The following is a 17,848-nucleotide window of genomic DNA, read 5'->3' as shown; positions in this document are numbered from 1 at the left end:
TGATTAACTGAGTTATGCAAGTCTTATAAAAGTTAACACACTTCATTATGTAATATAGAAAAAATTACCTTTGGAATATGACTATAGATCTTATTAGAAAAGTCTTACAATGTTGGGAACCTGTCAAGCTCATGGTGGTAGGCACAAGTTTTCCAAAATTTCACTTGTCACTTGAAGGCTCAAATTTTATCATGGGCAACAAACGCTGTCAGTTGTCTCCACTTTATTCAGTTTCGAGGAAATGCCTACCAAATACTCAGATGTGAATAACTCTAGTTTGGGCAGGTGTTCTTTGACGTATAAATGGTATTTCATGAAGAATGCAACTCGTTCAGTTTGCAAGTCAAGGGCTTTTCGTGGACAACTTCAGGATGCAACAAAAGCGCTTTATGCCTGTTTATGTCGTACACAAGATATTAAGATGTGTATGCAAGGATCAAGATTTGATAAAATTAATGACTTCTTACTGCTTGATCAAGAACATTCTTAAATGATACTGGCTTTTTAAAAAAAAGTACATGGAGATAAAGAATGCAGTAGCTGCTGGTGGTTTGGTGCCACTCCCTTGATTGGTATTGAGGCACCAGCAATTTTAAGAGACTAGGAATCTGGAGTCAAGTGTTCTGTTCTGGCTCCTATGCTACCCAGCATAGAAATTTCCATGTAGCAGAGGCTCAGTAAGTATTTTTTAGGTGATTGATACACTGTGTGACCTTGGGAAATCACTTAGCTTCCCTGGGTTTCAATTGACTTTAAACTGAGGTGAACCTGGTGATCCTTAAGACTGAGAAACAGCGATGATTCCTCATTGTTTCGCTTAAAATAAAAATTCGCCTTTTAGGTCTGCCTGTCACTATCTCATTCCTTCGCTAACTTAGAAAGAGAGCTTTCATTCCTTTCTAGATTCAAGTAAACAGTAGGAGTTTTATTTATTTTTTCCCAACCTTCCTAGAAATAGAAATTCCTTTGTAGGTATACTGTCTCCTACATTTGGAAACATACAAGTGGATACAGATGGTGAAACCCTAAAGGCTGCTCCCCTATAAATGTGCATTTCTGTAAGGGAGCAGAGCACATTGATAATCTGATGGGTTAGTTCACCTGTGGAGAATAGTATCTTCTCATCTTTTAAATTGGTGCTAGATGATTGGCAACATCCATTAAAATCCTTATAAAAGACCCCGGCTTATTTGGAGGTAGGTGAAGAGAATGAATCCAAATCAAATGAAAAACCAAGAGGTGAACAATTTTTTAAAAAATTTATTCGGGATTTCCCTGACGGTCCAGTGGTTAGGGCTTGGCGCTATCACTGTCGTGGTCTAGGTTCAATCCCTGGTCATGGAACTAAGATCCCGCAAGCTGCGTGGTATAGCCCCCTCCAAAATTTTTTTTTTATTGAAGTATAGTTGATTTATAATGTGTTAATTTCTGCTGTACAGCAAAGTGATTCAGTTATTTACATATATATATGTATATATATATATTCTTTTTCATATTCTTTTCCATTATGGTTTATCACAGGAGATTGAATATAGTTCCTTGTGCTATACAGTAGGACCTTGTTGTTTATCCATTCCATATATAATAGTTTGCATCTGCTAATTCCAAACTCCCAATCCTTCCCTCCCCTATGCCCCCTCCCCGTTGGCAACCACAAGTCTGTTCTCTATGTCTGTGAGTCTGTTTCTGTTTCGTAGGAAAGTTCATCTGTGTCATATTTTAGATTCCATATATGTGATATATGATATTTGAAAAACATGGAACCCTTCATGAATTTGCATGTCATCCTTGTGCAGGGGCCATGCCAATCTTCTCTGGACCATTCCGATTTTAGTATATGTGCTGCCGAAGCGAGCACAGGACGGGGTTGAAGTGGGTCCCCCTCCTCCCCTCCAATTCATGTCTATCCGTGACCTATGAATGTGACCTTGTTTGGAAATAGGATCTTTGCAGATGCAATCAAGTTAAGATGAGGACACGTTGGATTGGGATAGGCCATCTTATAACGAGAGGGAGACAGAGACACAGACACAGAGAGAAGAAGGTCATTGAGACCGTGGGGGCAGAGACTGGAGTAATGGAACTTCAAGCTGAGGAAACCCAAGGATGGCCAGCAACCCCTGGAAGCTAGAAGAAGCAAGGAGAGATTCTCCCCTACAGGTTTCAGAGGGAGCATGGTCCTGCCAACACCTTGATTTCAGACTTCTGGCCTCCAGAACGGGGTGAGAATAGTTACTCTAAGCTACCTCATTTATGGTGCTTTGTTACAGCAACACTAGGAAACTAATACAGCATGTTAAAAATCATCCATTTGAGAAAAGTCAATGTCATTAACTCTAATTAGTTCTTAGACATCTCTAGGTCTGAGATTTAGGTGGAAATATTGCCTTATGCCTGTGACCTTTAAAGATATGAGTTTTTAAAAGATAACAGTGAAAACTCAACGAGTTGCCATGTCAGGAGACCTTATAGGTATAACCTGGGTTTTTCTGACCCTGGTCACTGGTTCCAGCTCCCTGGAAAGACCCATTTTCCTCCACACATTTTTAGAAGCCCCCAGTGCAGGGCCCTGACTGGGTGATGCAAGGGGTGCAGGGCAAGTGCTTCCCTAAATGCTGTGCCCCAGGGTTTGACTTTACTGTACTTATAGCCCCTCCCCAGAGTGCTCACAAGTGTGCATGAACAAAAAGACATTGTCGAAACCATACCGAAGACACCCTGGATGAGACTTCCCCGGTGGGCAGTTAGAATCTGCATTTCATGAAACTTTCCAGGTGACTCTGAGGCTGACCCAGGTTCCCTGGCTCTATTTGTTCCAAGTATTAGGCCTCTTTTTTTTTTTTTGGCCATGCCAAAGGGTTTGCGGGATCTTAGTTCCCTGACCAGGGATTGAACCCAGGGCCTCAGCAGTGAAAGCACCCAGTCCTAACCACTGGATCTCCAGGGTCACAATGAGGCCCAGAAATATGATTAAAAATATCTTTTTGCCTTATACTTGCCATATTCACATGGGTTTAAAGTGCAAATATTCCAAGGAAAGATAACACATTGTCGTGCAGCAGGGGAGCCTGGGGGACCTAGGGCAAAGGAGAGGTTGGAAATGAAGAACAAATGAAAGAAAGACTGTATAAGCTCAATAACAAAAAAACAAACAACCCAATCCAAAAATGGGCAGAAGACCTAAATAGACATTTCTCCAAAGAAGATATACAGACTGCCAACAAACACATGAAAGAATGCTCAACATCATTAATCATTAGAGAAATGCAAATCAAAACTACAATGAGATATCATCTCACACCAGTCAGAATGGCCATCATCAAAAAATCTAGAAACAATAAATGCTGGAGAGGGTGTGGAGAAAAGAGAACCCTCTTGCACTGTTGGTGGGAATGTAAATTGGTACAGCCACTATGGAGAACAGTATGGAGGTTCCTTAAAAAACTACAAATAAAAAAAAAAAAAAAACTACAAATAGAACTACCATACGACCCAGCAATCCCACTACTGGGCATATACCCTGAGAAAACCATAATTCAAAAAGAGTCATGTACCAAAATATTCATTGCAGCTCTATTTACAATAACCAGGACATGGAAGCAACCTAAGTGTCCATCAACAGATGAATGGATAAAGAAGATGTGGCACATATATACAATGGAATATTACTCAGCCATAAAAAGAAACGAAATTGAGTTATTTGTAGTGAGGTGGATGGACCTAGAGTCTGTCATACAGAGTGAAGTAAGTCAGAAAGAGAAAAACAAATACCATATGCTAACACACATATATGGAATCTAAGAAAAAAAAAAAGGTCATGAAGAACCTCGGGGTAAGACAGGAATAAAGACACAGACCTACTAGAGAATGGACTTGAGGATATAGGGCAGGGGAAGGGTAAGCTGTGACGAAGTGAGAGAGAGGCATGGACATATATACACCACCAAACGTAAGGTAGATAGCTAGTGGGAAGCAGCCGCATAGCACAGGGAGATCAGCTCAGTGCTTTGTGACCAGCTAGAGGGGTGGGATAGGGAGGGTGGGAGGGAGGGAGATGCAAGAGGGAAGATATATGGGAACATATGTATATGTATAACTGATTCACTTTGTTATAAAGCAGAAACTAACACACCATTGTAAAGCAATTATACTCCAATAAAGATGTGGAAAAAAAAAGACTATAGTAAGGAAGGTACAAAGAATTAATGAGATTTCATTTGCATGAAATATCCAGAATAGGCAAATGCACAGAGACTAAAAGTAGATCAGTAGTTGCCAGGGGTTGGGGAGACCAGTGAATGTGGAGTAAGTGTTTGATGCGTTCAGAGCTTCCTTTTGGGGAGATGAAAAATTCTGGAATCTTCAGTAGATGAGTGGATAGGTACAGTGCAGTACATCAGACAATGGAATGTTATTCAGCACTGGAAGGAAATGAGGTATGAAGCCATGAAAAGAAATGGAGGAAACTTAAGTGCATATGACTAAGTGAAATAAACCAATCTGAGAAGGCTACGTACTATATGATTCCAACTATAAGACATTCTGGAAAAGGCAAAACTGTGGAGACAATAAAAAGATCAATGATTGTTAGTGAGAAGGGAGAGGTTGACTACGTGGGAGCACAGAGGGTTTTTAGGGCAGTGAAAATACTCTGTATAATACTATAATGATGGATGCATGTCATTACACATTTGTCCAAACCCATAGAATGTACAACACCAAGGGTGGACCCTAATGTATATATGGACTAAGGTGACTCAAATGCCTTGGTAGCCTATCTAAGTAAACCAAAACCTAGCCACTCAAATCCCAGAAAATAAAATTTAAGAACAAACGGTCAGGACTTCCCTGGCAATCCAGTGGTTGAGACTCCACGCTTCCAATGCAGGGGGTGTGGGTTTGATCCCTGGTCAGGGAGCTAAGATCCCACGTGCCACGTGCCAAAAAGCAAAAAAACAAAAAAACACAAAAACAAACAGTCAGCTAGGTTTGCCCCCCAAAAGCAACTGCTCAAGCTATAGCCAATCAAATAATTTCTTCGCTTTCTTTCCAAGTCTCCTCCTATAAAAGCCTTTCTACTAGCTCCTGTAGGTGGAGTGCTTCTAACAGCTTTTGGTTCGGTACTGCCCGATTCAAACTGATGTTTGCTCAGATAAACTCTTCAAAGGTGTAATGTGCCTTAGTTTATCAGTTTATCTTTTAACAATCACTATGTGCTGGGTGTGCACACAGTTGGGAAGAACAGCTCTAGGACACCCTCCAGCTCCAGGATGCTGTGGTGAAAGTGACCAGACAGTCAACAGAAGACTCAGAGGAAGTCTCAGGTTGTTAATTAGATTTTCTGAATCCACGAACACTTTCTCTGCCAGCCTACCGAAATGTGGCTTTTTTTTTTTTTTTTTGCACCTTGGTTTTATTCACTCTACAATTTATTTCAGAGGTATTTTCATATCAGCACATTCTTAATGATGCATTACAGTCAGATTTGCTATAAAAGAGCACGAATTTGTGCCAGTACAATTGATACATTAGGGAACTATCTGAGGATAATGGGAATTTTACATTTGCTTATGCATGATTTCTTCTGCAAGAAACGCTAACTGAACACAGAAAACCACACACTGCTGAAATGAAGCCATGGAAGGAAACTGCACACAGGTACACACCTCCAACATCCTCCAGGGACCAAGTTTACTGCTGTGTTATGAGCTACACCCTGGCAGATGTGGTCCTTTTAAAGAAAAGACTCCACCTACGGAAGGTGGAGTCCACCGCGCCCGCCCCGATCTAATTTCACTTCTGCAAACTAAATGCCTGAACCTCTTTTTTCTGGACAGCTCATTCCAGAACACTGGAACAGTAAAATCACAAGTAGCTGAGACATTTCAAGAGGCTTTCAAACTTCTTAAATGCAAGAGAATCATATTTTCTTCTGACATTAACAGGATTCTGAACTCATACGTGGGAGGATCAGATTAGCGCCATCGGAGGAAAAGTGACAAAACTATGTGGCCAGGAGGGGGCGCCTGGCGTGCGTGCAGCTGGGAGCCTGGCAACGGAGAAGCAGCTTTCTGGAAAAGTGAATCCCGTGAGCCATGACTTTCCAGAGAAGTGAGGTTCCTCCAGCATTGCTGGCAGCAAGGAGACTGAGGGAGTGCGGGGTTTGGGGCGGGAGGGATCTTACTGGCCCAAGAGCAAACCAGAAAAATGAAGAATGACTTTTTTTTTTTCATCTCCCACTCACTCTTCAAATAAGTTGGAGGTTCTTAAACTCCTTGGGGTGTCCAAGAATCACCCAAGATGTTTTGAAATTGTAAATGTAATGATGGACCCCAACCCAAGATTCAGATCTATGAAGTTCACATTAAAAGAAGCATCCCAGGGGATCCTGATGTAGGTGTGGTCCTTAGGTCACAGCCATAATTATTTTAGGAGAAACAAGCACATTTCACAACTTCAGGTTTGTGATACGCATAGAATAGGATAGTTATACAGGTAGTTGTAGAAGTCCCAGTAGGGGACTATAGTTAGAGAGGGAAACCTAGGAAACTTTGGGAGACCACTGTAAGTTAATGATGGCTCAAGAAAGCTATTGGAACAAAGCAGCCTTGCTTAACTATAAAGCCATAAATAAAAGTACGAGATATGCCCCAGGCCATTAGATGGAAGAAAAATGTCCCCACCCTTCTACTGATTTGAATAAGTGCTATGATAATCCTAGTTTGACTTCATAGGGTCAGACACTCTCCTGCCTGATATGAAGAAGGAACTAGTGATGTAAGCCTCACATCTACTGGAATAAGGCCGTCTTTTCCCCTCCCCCTTTCCTTTGACCATAAAATTGTAGCCCACTTAATCCTCAAGGCAGAGCTCCCTCGCCTGCCCGCTTGCATCTCTTACAAGCATCCTAAGTTAAGAAATCTACTTCTTTCCTATCACTTTGCCTCTCGCTGAATTCCTTCTGCACCGAGACGCAGAACCTGAGCCTCAGTAAGTCCAGACGTCAGGTTAGAGTCCCAAGCAGGGCTTTGGCCCGGTTCAAATCCTGGCCACGTAGGCTGAAGTCCCAATCTGGGTTTTGGCCGGGTTTGAGCCCCGGCTGCGTGGTTCGAGTCCCAATCTGAGTTTTACACGGTTTCAGCTTGGGCATGATAACTGACATTGAATTTCACCTCTCAGTTTACAAAGGGCTTTTATATCACAGGTCTTGTTTGGGACTCAAAATGACCCCTTTCTCTTTTTTTCGGTCATGCTGCGCAGCTTGTGGGATTTATTAGTTGCCCAAGCCCTCGGCAGTGAGAGCACGAAGTCCTAACCACTGGACCGCCAGGATATTCCCCAGAATGACCGTTTTATTGAGGTAGAAACTGAGGAGTCTTACAAGCCAGCCCACAAGCCCAGTTCCCGCTTCCGAATCCCATGTCCTCAGCCCCAGGCAGCCTCACTGGGGGCCCCATCAAAGAGAGACCACGACTGGGTTACCTCAGTGCTTCTCAAAACCTGAGAATATAATCAATAAGCTCCAAGGATATACTATACACTGGGAATATAGCCAATATTTTCTAATAACTATAAATGGAGTATAACCTTTAAAAATTGTGAATCACTATGTTGTACACCTGAAATTTGTATACTATTGTATAATTATACCTCAATGAAAAGCAAATAAACCAAAAAACGCCATGAGAACCAGAGCACCTGGGAACTTGTATACAGTACAGTTTTGGGGTCTCTACCCCAGACCTATGGACTCTGGAGTGGGCCCCAGGCATCTGTGTTTTAACAGGCCTCCCCAGGTGATGCTAAAACGTGAGAACCACTGGGTTACCTCAACCAGACCCTAAAACCTAATGGCATCCTCAGTGGCAAAAATTGCAGAGGGTGGAGGGGTGGGAAGGGTGAGCTGGGGCCAGCCTGTTTCTCAACCTTGCCCTCTAGTCAAGGGGAAACCAGTGCCTTGGGGCCTGCCTATTCTTTCTGCTTCTCGGAATGGCCACACGAGATTTCCACCCTTCTTCCCAGGAGGTTTATCTGATAGCGGATCAGCTTTTTCAGAGCCTGCCTGATTCTAGGCCCACTCTCACCTCCCACAGGCCATCTGGATGCTCTGAACTTCAGCCCCAGACCCGGCTTGGGGCCTGGCACAAGCTGCCCCTAAGGGGAAGGTCTGAAAGGAACACCAGCCCCACCCTCCTGGGACTGCGTCATCCATGGCTTCATCTGCCTGCCTGGGTCCTCCTGCTGGCTCACACACACTTGTAATTCTGGTTGTTTGGCGCTTTTTTTTTTTAATTTTATTTTATGTTTTTTTTTTATACAGCAGGTTCTTATTAGTTATCCATTTTATACATATTAGTGTATATATGTCAATCCCCATTTCCCAATTCATCACACTGGTTGTATGGCTCTTGAAAGCTGAGAACTCCCTGCTCCCACAGGGAGATATCTGGTACCTTGTCTTGTCTGCAGAGCCTGGCTCCAAGAGCTCCTTTGTGATAGCTTTCCTGGTAACTGCGCCCCTCCCTGCCCCCCGCTGGCTTTCCAGGAAAAGTGAGCCAGCTCTTCCTCTGGGCTCCCATGACCCCTTGGGCTTACCTCATAGTGTTTACCTCACTGCACTATAAGTCTAGCGACTTGCCTGAAATCCTCTTTGGATTCCCAGTATCTGTGTCTGTTCCTGGACCAAAGTAGCGCGTCAGTAATTGTGTAACAAGGAAGAGCAAAATCTGACTCCATGTTGGATCTGTTTCTTTGACTTTAACCTTTGCTTTTCGTTGCTTTTGTTATTATAATCATTCATAATGGCCTGCCTCCGGGAACCCTGCCCCTCTGCCTGAATGGTAAACTAAAGTGCCTTTGTTCAGCTCACAGGGAGACAATCTGACCCTGCCCACCGGTGGATGGCTGCAGAAAAGAAGAAACTAACACATCCCCTCCCTGAGGCTGGCCAAGCCAGGCAAAACTAATGGCCCTTTTTACTTTACTTCCTCACTGCCTTCCCCTCTCTGTTCTATAAAAGAAACTGGCATCCAGACCCTGATAAGATGGTTTTTTGGGGACACTAGTCCACCATCTTCTTGGTCTGCCGTCTTTCTGAATAAAGTCGCTATTCCTTGCCTCAGCACCTCGTTTCCAGATGCATTGGCCTGTTGCGTGGTACACAAAGCGAGCTTGGACTCAGTTTTGTTAGACGGAATGAATGTCTGATTGCCTTTGATCAGTGTACCGTGCTTTATGCATCTAGATTGCTAGTGCGCAAGGCAGCAGTGCTGGGGCTCAAACAAATGAGGATGCCTGGGATGGGGAGGTGAACCAGAGCATTATCACTGCCTCCTGGGTCTTTCTTATGTTAGGCTGAACAATTTAGACCCTCCCCTGCTGTCCATTCCTTTTACCTTTTGGGAACAAGTGCAGTATCCCTGGACCCTTGCTCTCCAAACCTAGGCTTCCAAGTCTTGCTGCCTGTTGAGGTAACAGCCCGTAGCTGGGTTCTCAATAAGGAGAACACATAATTTATCACCTATATTGGAGCACTGCGGAGAATGAGAGGGGGAGTATTAGTAATGGCACCAGGACAACAGGCACAAATGGGGAGGGTCACAGGAAAACCAGATGTGTTCACCCCATCTCTGAGCCACATGGGTGCTTGTGAGACAGGAAGGGGGCAGGACACAACCTTTAAAAGAATGACAGCCATTGAGGACACGACATAAATTGGTTAGAACGAACTAGGTCCAAGATGGCTGATGAATTGACTTCCACCAGACCTTGAGCCTCAATATATGCTCATTGTAACACATCAGCATGCTAAATGACACACTCACAGGTGCCATGACAGTTCCAAGGCCGACCATACAAAGTCAAAAAGTGGGCGGTGGTCCAATTCCTGGAAATCCCCACCCCTTCCCCAAAATAGCTGGAATATTCCTCCCACTCATTAGCCTATGAAATTACCCACTATAGAAACCCACCCCTATAAAAACTGGCAGCACTATACCTTGGGGCCACTCTCACCTTCTGAGATGGCCCACACTCTGTCTATGGAATATAGATCTCCCTACCTTGAGGCCACTCTCACCTTCTGAGATGGCCCACACTCTGTCTATGGAATATAGATCTCCCTGAATAAACCTTCTTTCACTTTACTGTGGCTCGCTCTTTAATTCTTTCCTGTGCGAAGCTAAGAACCCACACTTGGCGGCCGTCCCAGGGACTCGCCTGAGACGTGGGACGTGACCATCCTCTCTGGCCCCACGCGTTTTCCTGCAACACTTGGGCCCACATGCATTCAGGAGCTGGGTTTGGCTAGGCTGAGCCCAGGTCGAAGCTGGACAGGGTGAGGGTGGAGGGGCAGTGAAAGGTCTCATGGTTGAGGCAACCAGCATTCTTCCATGGGAACTAGTGCCAAATTTTGAACTGTGGGCAGGCCAGCTTAGAAAAAAAATTAAAGGTCTTATCTGATCTCCAGCTGCCTCAGTTATCTCGGTTTTGGCATTTCCTCTGCTTTCTCAGTGGGTGACCTGTCAGGGCCCCTACCACCCATTTCCCCAGATGCTCAGGGACCCCAGGAAGTCACCCAACCTAATTATAACCCCCAACCTGTCTAGCTCTTCTGTTAAAAAGCCTTTTCACACGCTTTATCTCTTTGGTGCCACACAATGGCTTTCTGGGAGGGGAATGACCGGATGTCTGTCATAGAAACACAGGACACAGCAGAGTGTGAATCAAAGGAATCCTGTGTGTATAAACATACCCTCTCCCTCACTAGGCTGTCTTCTGCATGATCAAACCATTTACTCTCTTACTGCCTCCAATTAGAGGGTGATGTTATTCCCATGAGAAAATGCTTGTCCATATTTCAAAAGGGCCCCTTGAAGAAGTAGCTTCTCATGTGTACACTTACAGATGGTTACATGCTTAACAGAGGGAGGAACCCAAAGCTTAACTGTTCCAACTTGCTGCTTATTAAATGTAGTTTAAAAATAAGATAAAGTTAATCTGCAAGGATGATGCTAAAAAATATATTTTTATTTCTTTTTAGGTCACGCCACAGGATGCGGGATCTTAGTTCCCTGACCAAGGATTGAACCCGTGCCACCCGCAGTGGAAGTGTGGAGTCCTAACCACTGGACCGCCAGGGAAGTCCCAAAAGTATTTTTATATGTTGATCTTTAAATGTTAATTTCATTAGTAATCCTTTTTAATTGAAGTATAGTTGATTAACAATGTTGTGTTAATTTCCACTCTACAGCAAAATGACTCGGTTATACATATATGTACATTCTTTTTTATATTCTTTTCCATTATGGCTTATCCTAGGACATTGACTATAATTCCCTGTGCTATACAGTAGGACCTTGTTGTCCATCCATTCTCTATGTAATGTAGCTACAATGCCAGATGTCCAGTTCAGTATGGGGCCCAGGGAGAGTTAGGCCACGGCACTGGCCCTCATTTCCACAGCTAGAAGGAGGCAACCCTGGGGCTGGGACTCAGTCTCCCTGGGCCCACACCACCTTGCAGCCAGGGCCGCCTGACTGCCACCCCCAGCCCATCGCATTTGCTTGGGTCCCCATCAGCCAGAGTGGGAAGAGCATCATCTCAGCAGATAATCCTGCCTGCACTTCCCCAGTCATGACTCATCTCAGGACACACCCCTCACTCAGCACATCCCAGCCCTGCATTCTTTTCCCTTCTCTGAATGTGCTAAATCCCTCCCACCTCAGGGCCTTTCCCCATGCGGGTCCCCTGCTGGAAAGTTCTTCAGCCTTACAGGCTGAATCTCTCTCCACAGAAAACTGAAAGCTCTATACATGTTTCTGAGGATCATCTGTCTGTTTTCTCCACATTTAGTAGTAACTGGTACAGAATAAGTACCTAGAAATGGCCCAGGCTTTAGGTGTTCTTTCCCGTCAGCCTGAGTAGAAACTTGTGCAGGGACTCGTGAGCTGGGAAAGCTTCCAACGCTGCCATGCAATTTTGGATTTCTCCAGAAATCCATGTTATCTTTGTACCACCACAGAATGAAAAGCCAAGGGGACACGTTCCTAAGCAACTATGAAAGTTCTAAATAGCTGTTTACAAACAAAAGAGACAAGTAGAATTTCTGTAACATACTGAATTTCTGAACAGCACTCATTTATTTCTTTCATACAGTGTCATTGAAAGACCTCCCTGGAGGAAGATCCTATTCACGAAAGCAACCAAAGGTATAAACTACCGAGGAATAAACTTAAAAATAAATGCTTAAAAATGATATGAAGAAAACTGTAAAACTTTGTCAAGAGACATGGGATTTTAATAAACACGGAATGAGAATCAGCAAAATTAAGATATCAAATTAACCTGTGTGTTTTGCACTATCCAAGTCAAAATCCTAACGTTAACTTTTCTAAGATTTTTACCAAATGATACTAAAGTACATCTCTATGAAGAATAATATGCAAAGATAGCCCAAAAATTCTGAAAAAGAAAAATAATGAAAAGGGGGACATGGCCCCCTCCAAACATTAAAGACATGCACAAGAATGTTCGTAGTAGCATTATTGATGATAGCCAAAAATCATATAAAATCCAAATGCCTATCAACAGTAGAATGGATAAATTACTGCATGTTCGTAATCTGATCTACTATACAATAAAGGACGAACTCCTGCTACACCCAAAAATGTGGGTGAATCCAATAGGTAAAAATATGAGTGAAAAGCCAGTCATCAAAGAGTACTTACTGTATGATCTACTTATATATAAGATTTAAAGGAAGGTAAAACAAATCGAGTGTGATAGAAATCGGAAGAGAGGTCACCTTTCAGGAAAGCAATGACTGGTAGAAGGCACAAGAGATGCTTCTGGTATGATGTTGCCCGTGAGTATTCACTTTCTAAAAATTCAATATTAGAATTAAAATAAAATACATCAATGAAAATGAGCTCCCACTATACCCATCAACATAAGTTCACAAAGATAACATTGAGTGAGAGAAATCAGACACAAATGAGTACACACTGGATGATAATGTTTATATGTTAAGAGATAGGCAGAATCAATCTGTGATGTTAAACGTCAGAAGAGTTGTTATGTCTGGACAGGTGAGAGCAGGAAAGGTTGGGGGGAGGCCTGAGAGGGGTGGAGGGGGATCATAGTTTTCTATTTCTCAATCTGGGTGGTATTTACACAGGTGTGCTCCCTTTGTGATACTTGATCAAACTGTCCACTTATAACTTATGCACTTTCTCTATACATGACATACTTGAATCTAAAAGGTTGTTTTTGGAGCTCTTTCCTTTTGCCTCCTTGCATTCGAGAAAGCAGGATGGGTAGCCAGCAGCTCTTCTGGAGCCATTCGAGAAAATTCAGCCAGGGTTCTTGCTCTGGTTCTTGCTCTACCTCTGCTCAAACCAGCACAGCAGGATCCGTCAGTACACAAAGGATATTGGCTTCATTAAACTGGACCAAGTAAACTTCCTTGAATGGGTCATCCAGGACATCCTTACAGCAGAAACAATGCTAGCTGTTTGTACATAAAATTAAAAAAAAAAATTTCAGGGACTTCCCTGGTGGCACAGTGGTTAAGACTACACACTCCCAATGCAGGGGGCCCAGGTTCAATCCCTGGTCAGGGAACTAGATCCCACATGCATGCTGCAACTAAGAGTTCACATGTCATAACTAAGGAGCCTGTCTGCTGCAACTAAGACCCGGCACAACAAAATAAACAAACAAATAAATAAATAAATATATATTTAAAAGCCTTTCAAAAACAAAATAAAATAAAACAAAAGTTTGTTTTTTAAGAAAGTTACGTGCATTCCCTTTGACTTGGCAATTTCACATTTAGGATTTTTTCCCCTAAAGAAACAAAAGCACCCAAAGATGTACAAAGATATGTATTGAACACTGTTTATAATAAATAAAAATTAGAAACAACGTAGATGTCTAACGATAGAGGAACCAGGTGAATAATTTAGGACACGTGTACACTGAGATACTACCCAGCCAACTGTAGATGGTATAGATCTACATTTTTATTTATTTATTACATTTATTTATTTAATTTATTTATTTTTGGCTGCATTGGGTCTTCATTGCTGAGTGCGGGCTTTTCTCTAGTTGCAGCGAGCAGGGACTACTATTCATTGAGGTGTGTGGGCTTCTCATTGCAGTGGCTTCTCTTGTTGCGGAGCACGGGCTCTAGGCACGCGGGCTTCAGTAGTTGTGGCTCGCGGGCTCTAGAGCGCAGGTTCAGCAGTTGTGGCGCATGGGCTTAGTTGCTCTGCGGCATGTGGGATCTTCCCAGACCAGGGCTCGAACCTGTATCCCTTGCACTGGCAGGCAGATTCTTAACCACGGTGCCACCAGGGAAGCCCCTATATCTACATTTATTGACCTAGAAATAAAACCTCATTCTAAAGGCTCAGATGAAAAAAGCAGGTAAACATATTAACGTTTTCAAATATAACCCCAAAATGTTTTCTGCAGTAACTTGGATGGGAGATGATGAATGATAATTTTTCCATTTGCTTCTGTATATTTTCTGACTTTTCCATAAAACCCGTATCTTTGAAAAGACATTTCGTCATTTTATTCATGTTAAGGCAGCCCAGCTGTCTTAGGTAAACAGGTGAATTTCCTCCCCGAGGAGCCAGAATCTATGGACAGATCTGGAATGGTGTTCTGGCCCCAACCCCGTATTAGATGTGCTACTTTGGAGGTGTTACCTCAATTTAAGAGCTTCCTTTTCCAGACCAATAAAAATGAAGATAATTATGTTAAGAGGATTTTAAATGATTCAACATATGTAAAGTATTTATCCTTGACTGAGACACAAAAGACACCAGTGAATGTCACTGCCCTGCTTTTGGTAGGTACCAGGAACTGGATTTCAGAATTTGGATTTCAGATACAACAAATCCTTTCAAAAGATGCTTACTTTTCCAGGGGATTAGAAAATAGTCTACAGTCTCTCTTGTTCTGATAAAGTATTTTTTTCCCTTGTGTTGATTGCTTTTGATCAAAATTGTTGACACTTCTTGGGCCTTTTTCCTTCAGCTGGGCAAGAGAAATGGGATTGCCCTGTGAGGACAGAATATTCTAGTTTAATCCTGTCAGCAGGTGGAGTTGCTGTGCCTGTGCTCCATGTTTGATACCTGAATAGTCAACACCTCAAGGGAAATAGGAGGAGCTCTGGTGGTAACACAGACCTGACCGGCATAGGTCAGCATCCCTGGAGAATAGCAGGTGGGTGACTTCATCATTATATCTCTCTACTCAGGATAGATAACCTGGGCTTCCCTGGTGGCGCAGTAGTTGAGAATCCGCCTGCCGATGCCGGGGACACGGGTTCGTGCCCCGGTCCGGGAAGATCCCACATGCTGCGGAGCGGCTGGGCCCGTGAGCCATGGCCGCTGAGCCTGCGCGTCCGGAGCCTGTGCTCCGCAACGGGAGAGGCCACAACAGTGAGAGGCCCGCGTACCGCAAAAAAAAAAAGAGGATAGATAACCTAGTGACTTTGCACAGACAGGGCCTGCCACTCCCAACTGTCCTGGCCCCAAAGTTTCAGCCTCTTAAGTATCTTTTCTCCAATAAGCTAAACCAGGAGGTCAGGCCACAGATATAAGCACAGCATTTGGTTGGTAGAGAAACCTGGGGTCCCTTCCAAACCCACTCCGTGGCCCCAGCGGGTAAGAGCTGCCTTTGCCAACACAGCAAGTCCTAGTATAAACCCCAGTGTCTTGCTGATGCTGCAAAGGAGGAAATTGCAATGATCACAAGCTTGCCAGAACATGAAGCCTGTTAGTATCAATACATGAAAACTACATGACTTATGAAGCCAAAGTTCATTTACACTAAGACAGTATGAACATTAATATTTTTTTCATTATGATAGGAACTAAAAACGATGTAAACTGTGAACACCTTCATATGAGGAGACCATACTGGTTGGGGAGGAGATGTATGTAAAAAAATCTTATTTTATCCACTGAAACACTGCCCAATTTCCTCACCTCTCCAAACCACAACAGCAGCTAAGACTTACATACCACTTAGTAACGCTTCATATATGTTAACTTGTTTATTCCCTATAACTACTTATGAAGCAGGTAGTATTTTTTTTCTTTTCCATTATGGTTTATTACAGGATATTAAGTATAGTTCCCTGTGCTATACAGCAGGACCTGTTGTTTATCCATTCTATGTATAATAGTTTGTATCTGCTAATCCTAAGCTCCCAATCCATCCCTCCCCACAATCCCTGCAACCACAGTCTGTACTCCGTGTCTGTGAGTCTGCTTCTGTTTTGTAGGTAAGTTCATTTGTGTCATATCTTAGATTCCACATATCAGTGATACCATATGGTATTTGTCTTTCTCTTTCTAACTTACTTTGCCTAGTATGATAATCTCTAGGTCCATCCATGTTGCTGCAAATGGCATTATTTCATTCTTTTTTATGGCTGAGTAGTATTCCATTGTATGTATGTACCACGTCTTCTTTATCCATTCATCTGTCAGTGGACATTTCAGTTGCTTCCATGACTGGGCTATTGTAAATAGTGCTGCTATGAACATAGGGGTGTGAGTATCTTTTTGAATTATAGTTTTTTCTGGATATATGCCCAGGAGTGGAATTGCTGGATCATATGGCCCAATTTTTAGTTTTTTGAGGAACCTCCATACTGGAGGTTTTCCATAGTGGCTGCACCAATTTACATTCCACCAACAGTGTAGGAGGGTTCCCTTTTCCCCACACCCTCTCCAGGGTTTATTATTTGTAGACTTTTTAGTGATTGCCATTCTGACCAGTGTGAGGTGGTACCTCATTGTAGTTTTGATTTGCATTTCTCTAATAATTAGCAATGTTGAACATCTTTTCATGTGCCTATTGGCCATCTGTATGTCTTCTTTGGAGAAATGTCTATTTAGATCTTCTGCCCATTTTTGGATTGGGTTGTTTGTTTTTCTGTTATTGAGTTGTGTAAGCTGTTTGCAACCCTTGTTGGTCACATCACTGGCAAATATTTTCTCCCTGTCCGTAGGTTGTCTTTTCATTTTGTTTATGGTTTCCTTTGCTGTGCAAAAGCTTATAAGTTTGATTAGGTCCCATTTGTTTGTTTTTGCTTTTAATTCTATTGCCTTGGGAGACTGACCTAAGTAAACATTGGTACGATTTATGTCAGAGACTGTTTTGCGTATGTTCTCTTCTAGGAGTTTTATGGTGTTATGTCTTACATTTAAGTCTTTAAGTCATTTTGAGTTTATTTTTGTGTATGGTGTGAGGGTGTGTTCTAACTTCATTGATTTGCTTGCGGCTGTCCAACTTTCCCAACAACACTTGCTGAAGAGACTGTCTTTTCTCCATTGTATATTCTTGCCTCCTTTGTCAAAGATTAATTGACCATATGTGTGTGGGTTTACTTCTGGGCTCTCTGTTCTGTTCCATTGATCCATATGTCTATTTTTGTTCCAATACCATGCTGTTTTGATTACTATAGTTTTGTAGTATTGTCTGAAGTCTGAGAGGGTTATGAGGCAGGTAGTATTTTTATCACCATTTTATAGATGAGGAAACTGAGATTGACAACTGCACAGACCTGGGTAGCACAAGCCTCCCTACTCCACTTGGTCCTCATCCAGCTCCTTCGGCTGCTTTTGTTGTCTGGCTTAAAATCAGTCTCCCTGTCTGGGCCTCTTGGTGATGAGATCAGACCTGGCTTCCTGCCACCAGTCGAGATTGGTGATGCTGGGTTATCTGTAGTTGTCTAGAGCTGTCTTCACTGAGATTGCTGGCATCACTGCCAGTCAGATTGCCAGTCCCAGTGATGTGCCATCCAAGTGTGCCATCCATTGTC

At 43.0% G+C, this 17,848-nt stretch overlaps 1 long non-coding RNA gene and 1 other non-coding gene across 3 annotated transcripts in view; one reads left to right on the top strand and one right to left on the bottom strand.

Moving 5' to 3' along the window:
* LOC117203531 (uncharacterized) overlaps nucleotides 1-15,094 on the top strand; it is a 57,866-nt gene extending 42,772 nt beyond the window's left edge. The window contains exon 7 of one of the 2 annotated variants that reach the window (XR_007479091.1): nucleotides 11,042-15,094. This is a non-coding gene — a long non-coding RNA (uncharacterized LOC117203531). The remainder of the gene's footprint in view (nucleotides 1-11,041) is intronic. The other variant, XR_004486323.2, reaches the window with a different exon arrangement.
* Nucleotides 1,752-1,858, bottom strand: LOC117195493 (U6 spliceosomal RNA). Its single transcript, XR_004475211.1, has one exon. It is a non-coding gene; the product is annotated as a U6 spliceosomal RNA (small nuclear RNA).
* Nucleotides 15,095-17,848: the final 2,754 nt, after the last annotated feature.

This window comes from Orcinus orca, chromosome 9, assembly GCF_937001465.1.
Source record: "Orcinus orca chromosome 9, mOrcOrc1.1, whole genome shotgun sequence".
Lineage (NCBI taxonomy): Eukaryota > Metazoa > Chordata > Mammalia > Artiodactyla > Delphinidae > Orcinus > Orcinus orca.
Note: the sequence above shows the minus strand (reverse complement) of the source record. Positions and strands in the feature narration are given on the sequence as shown.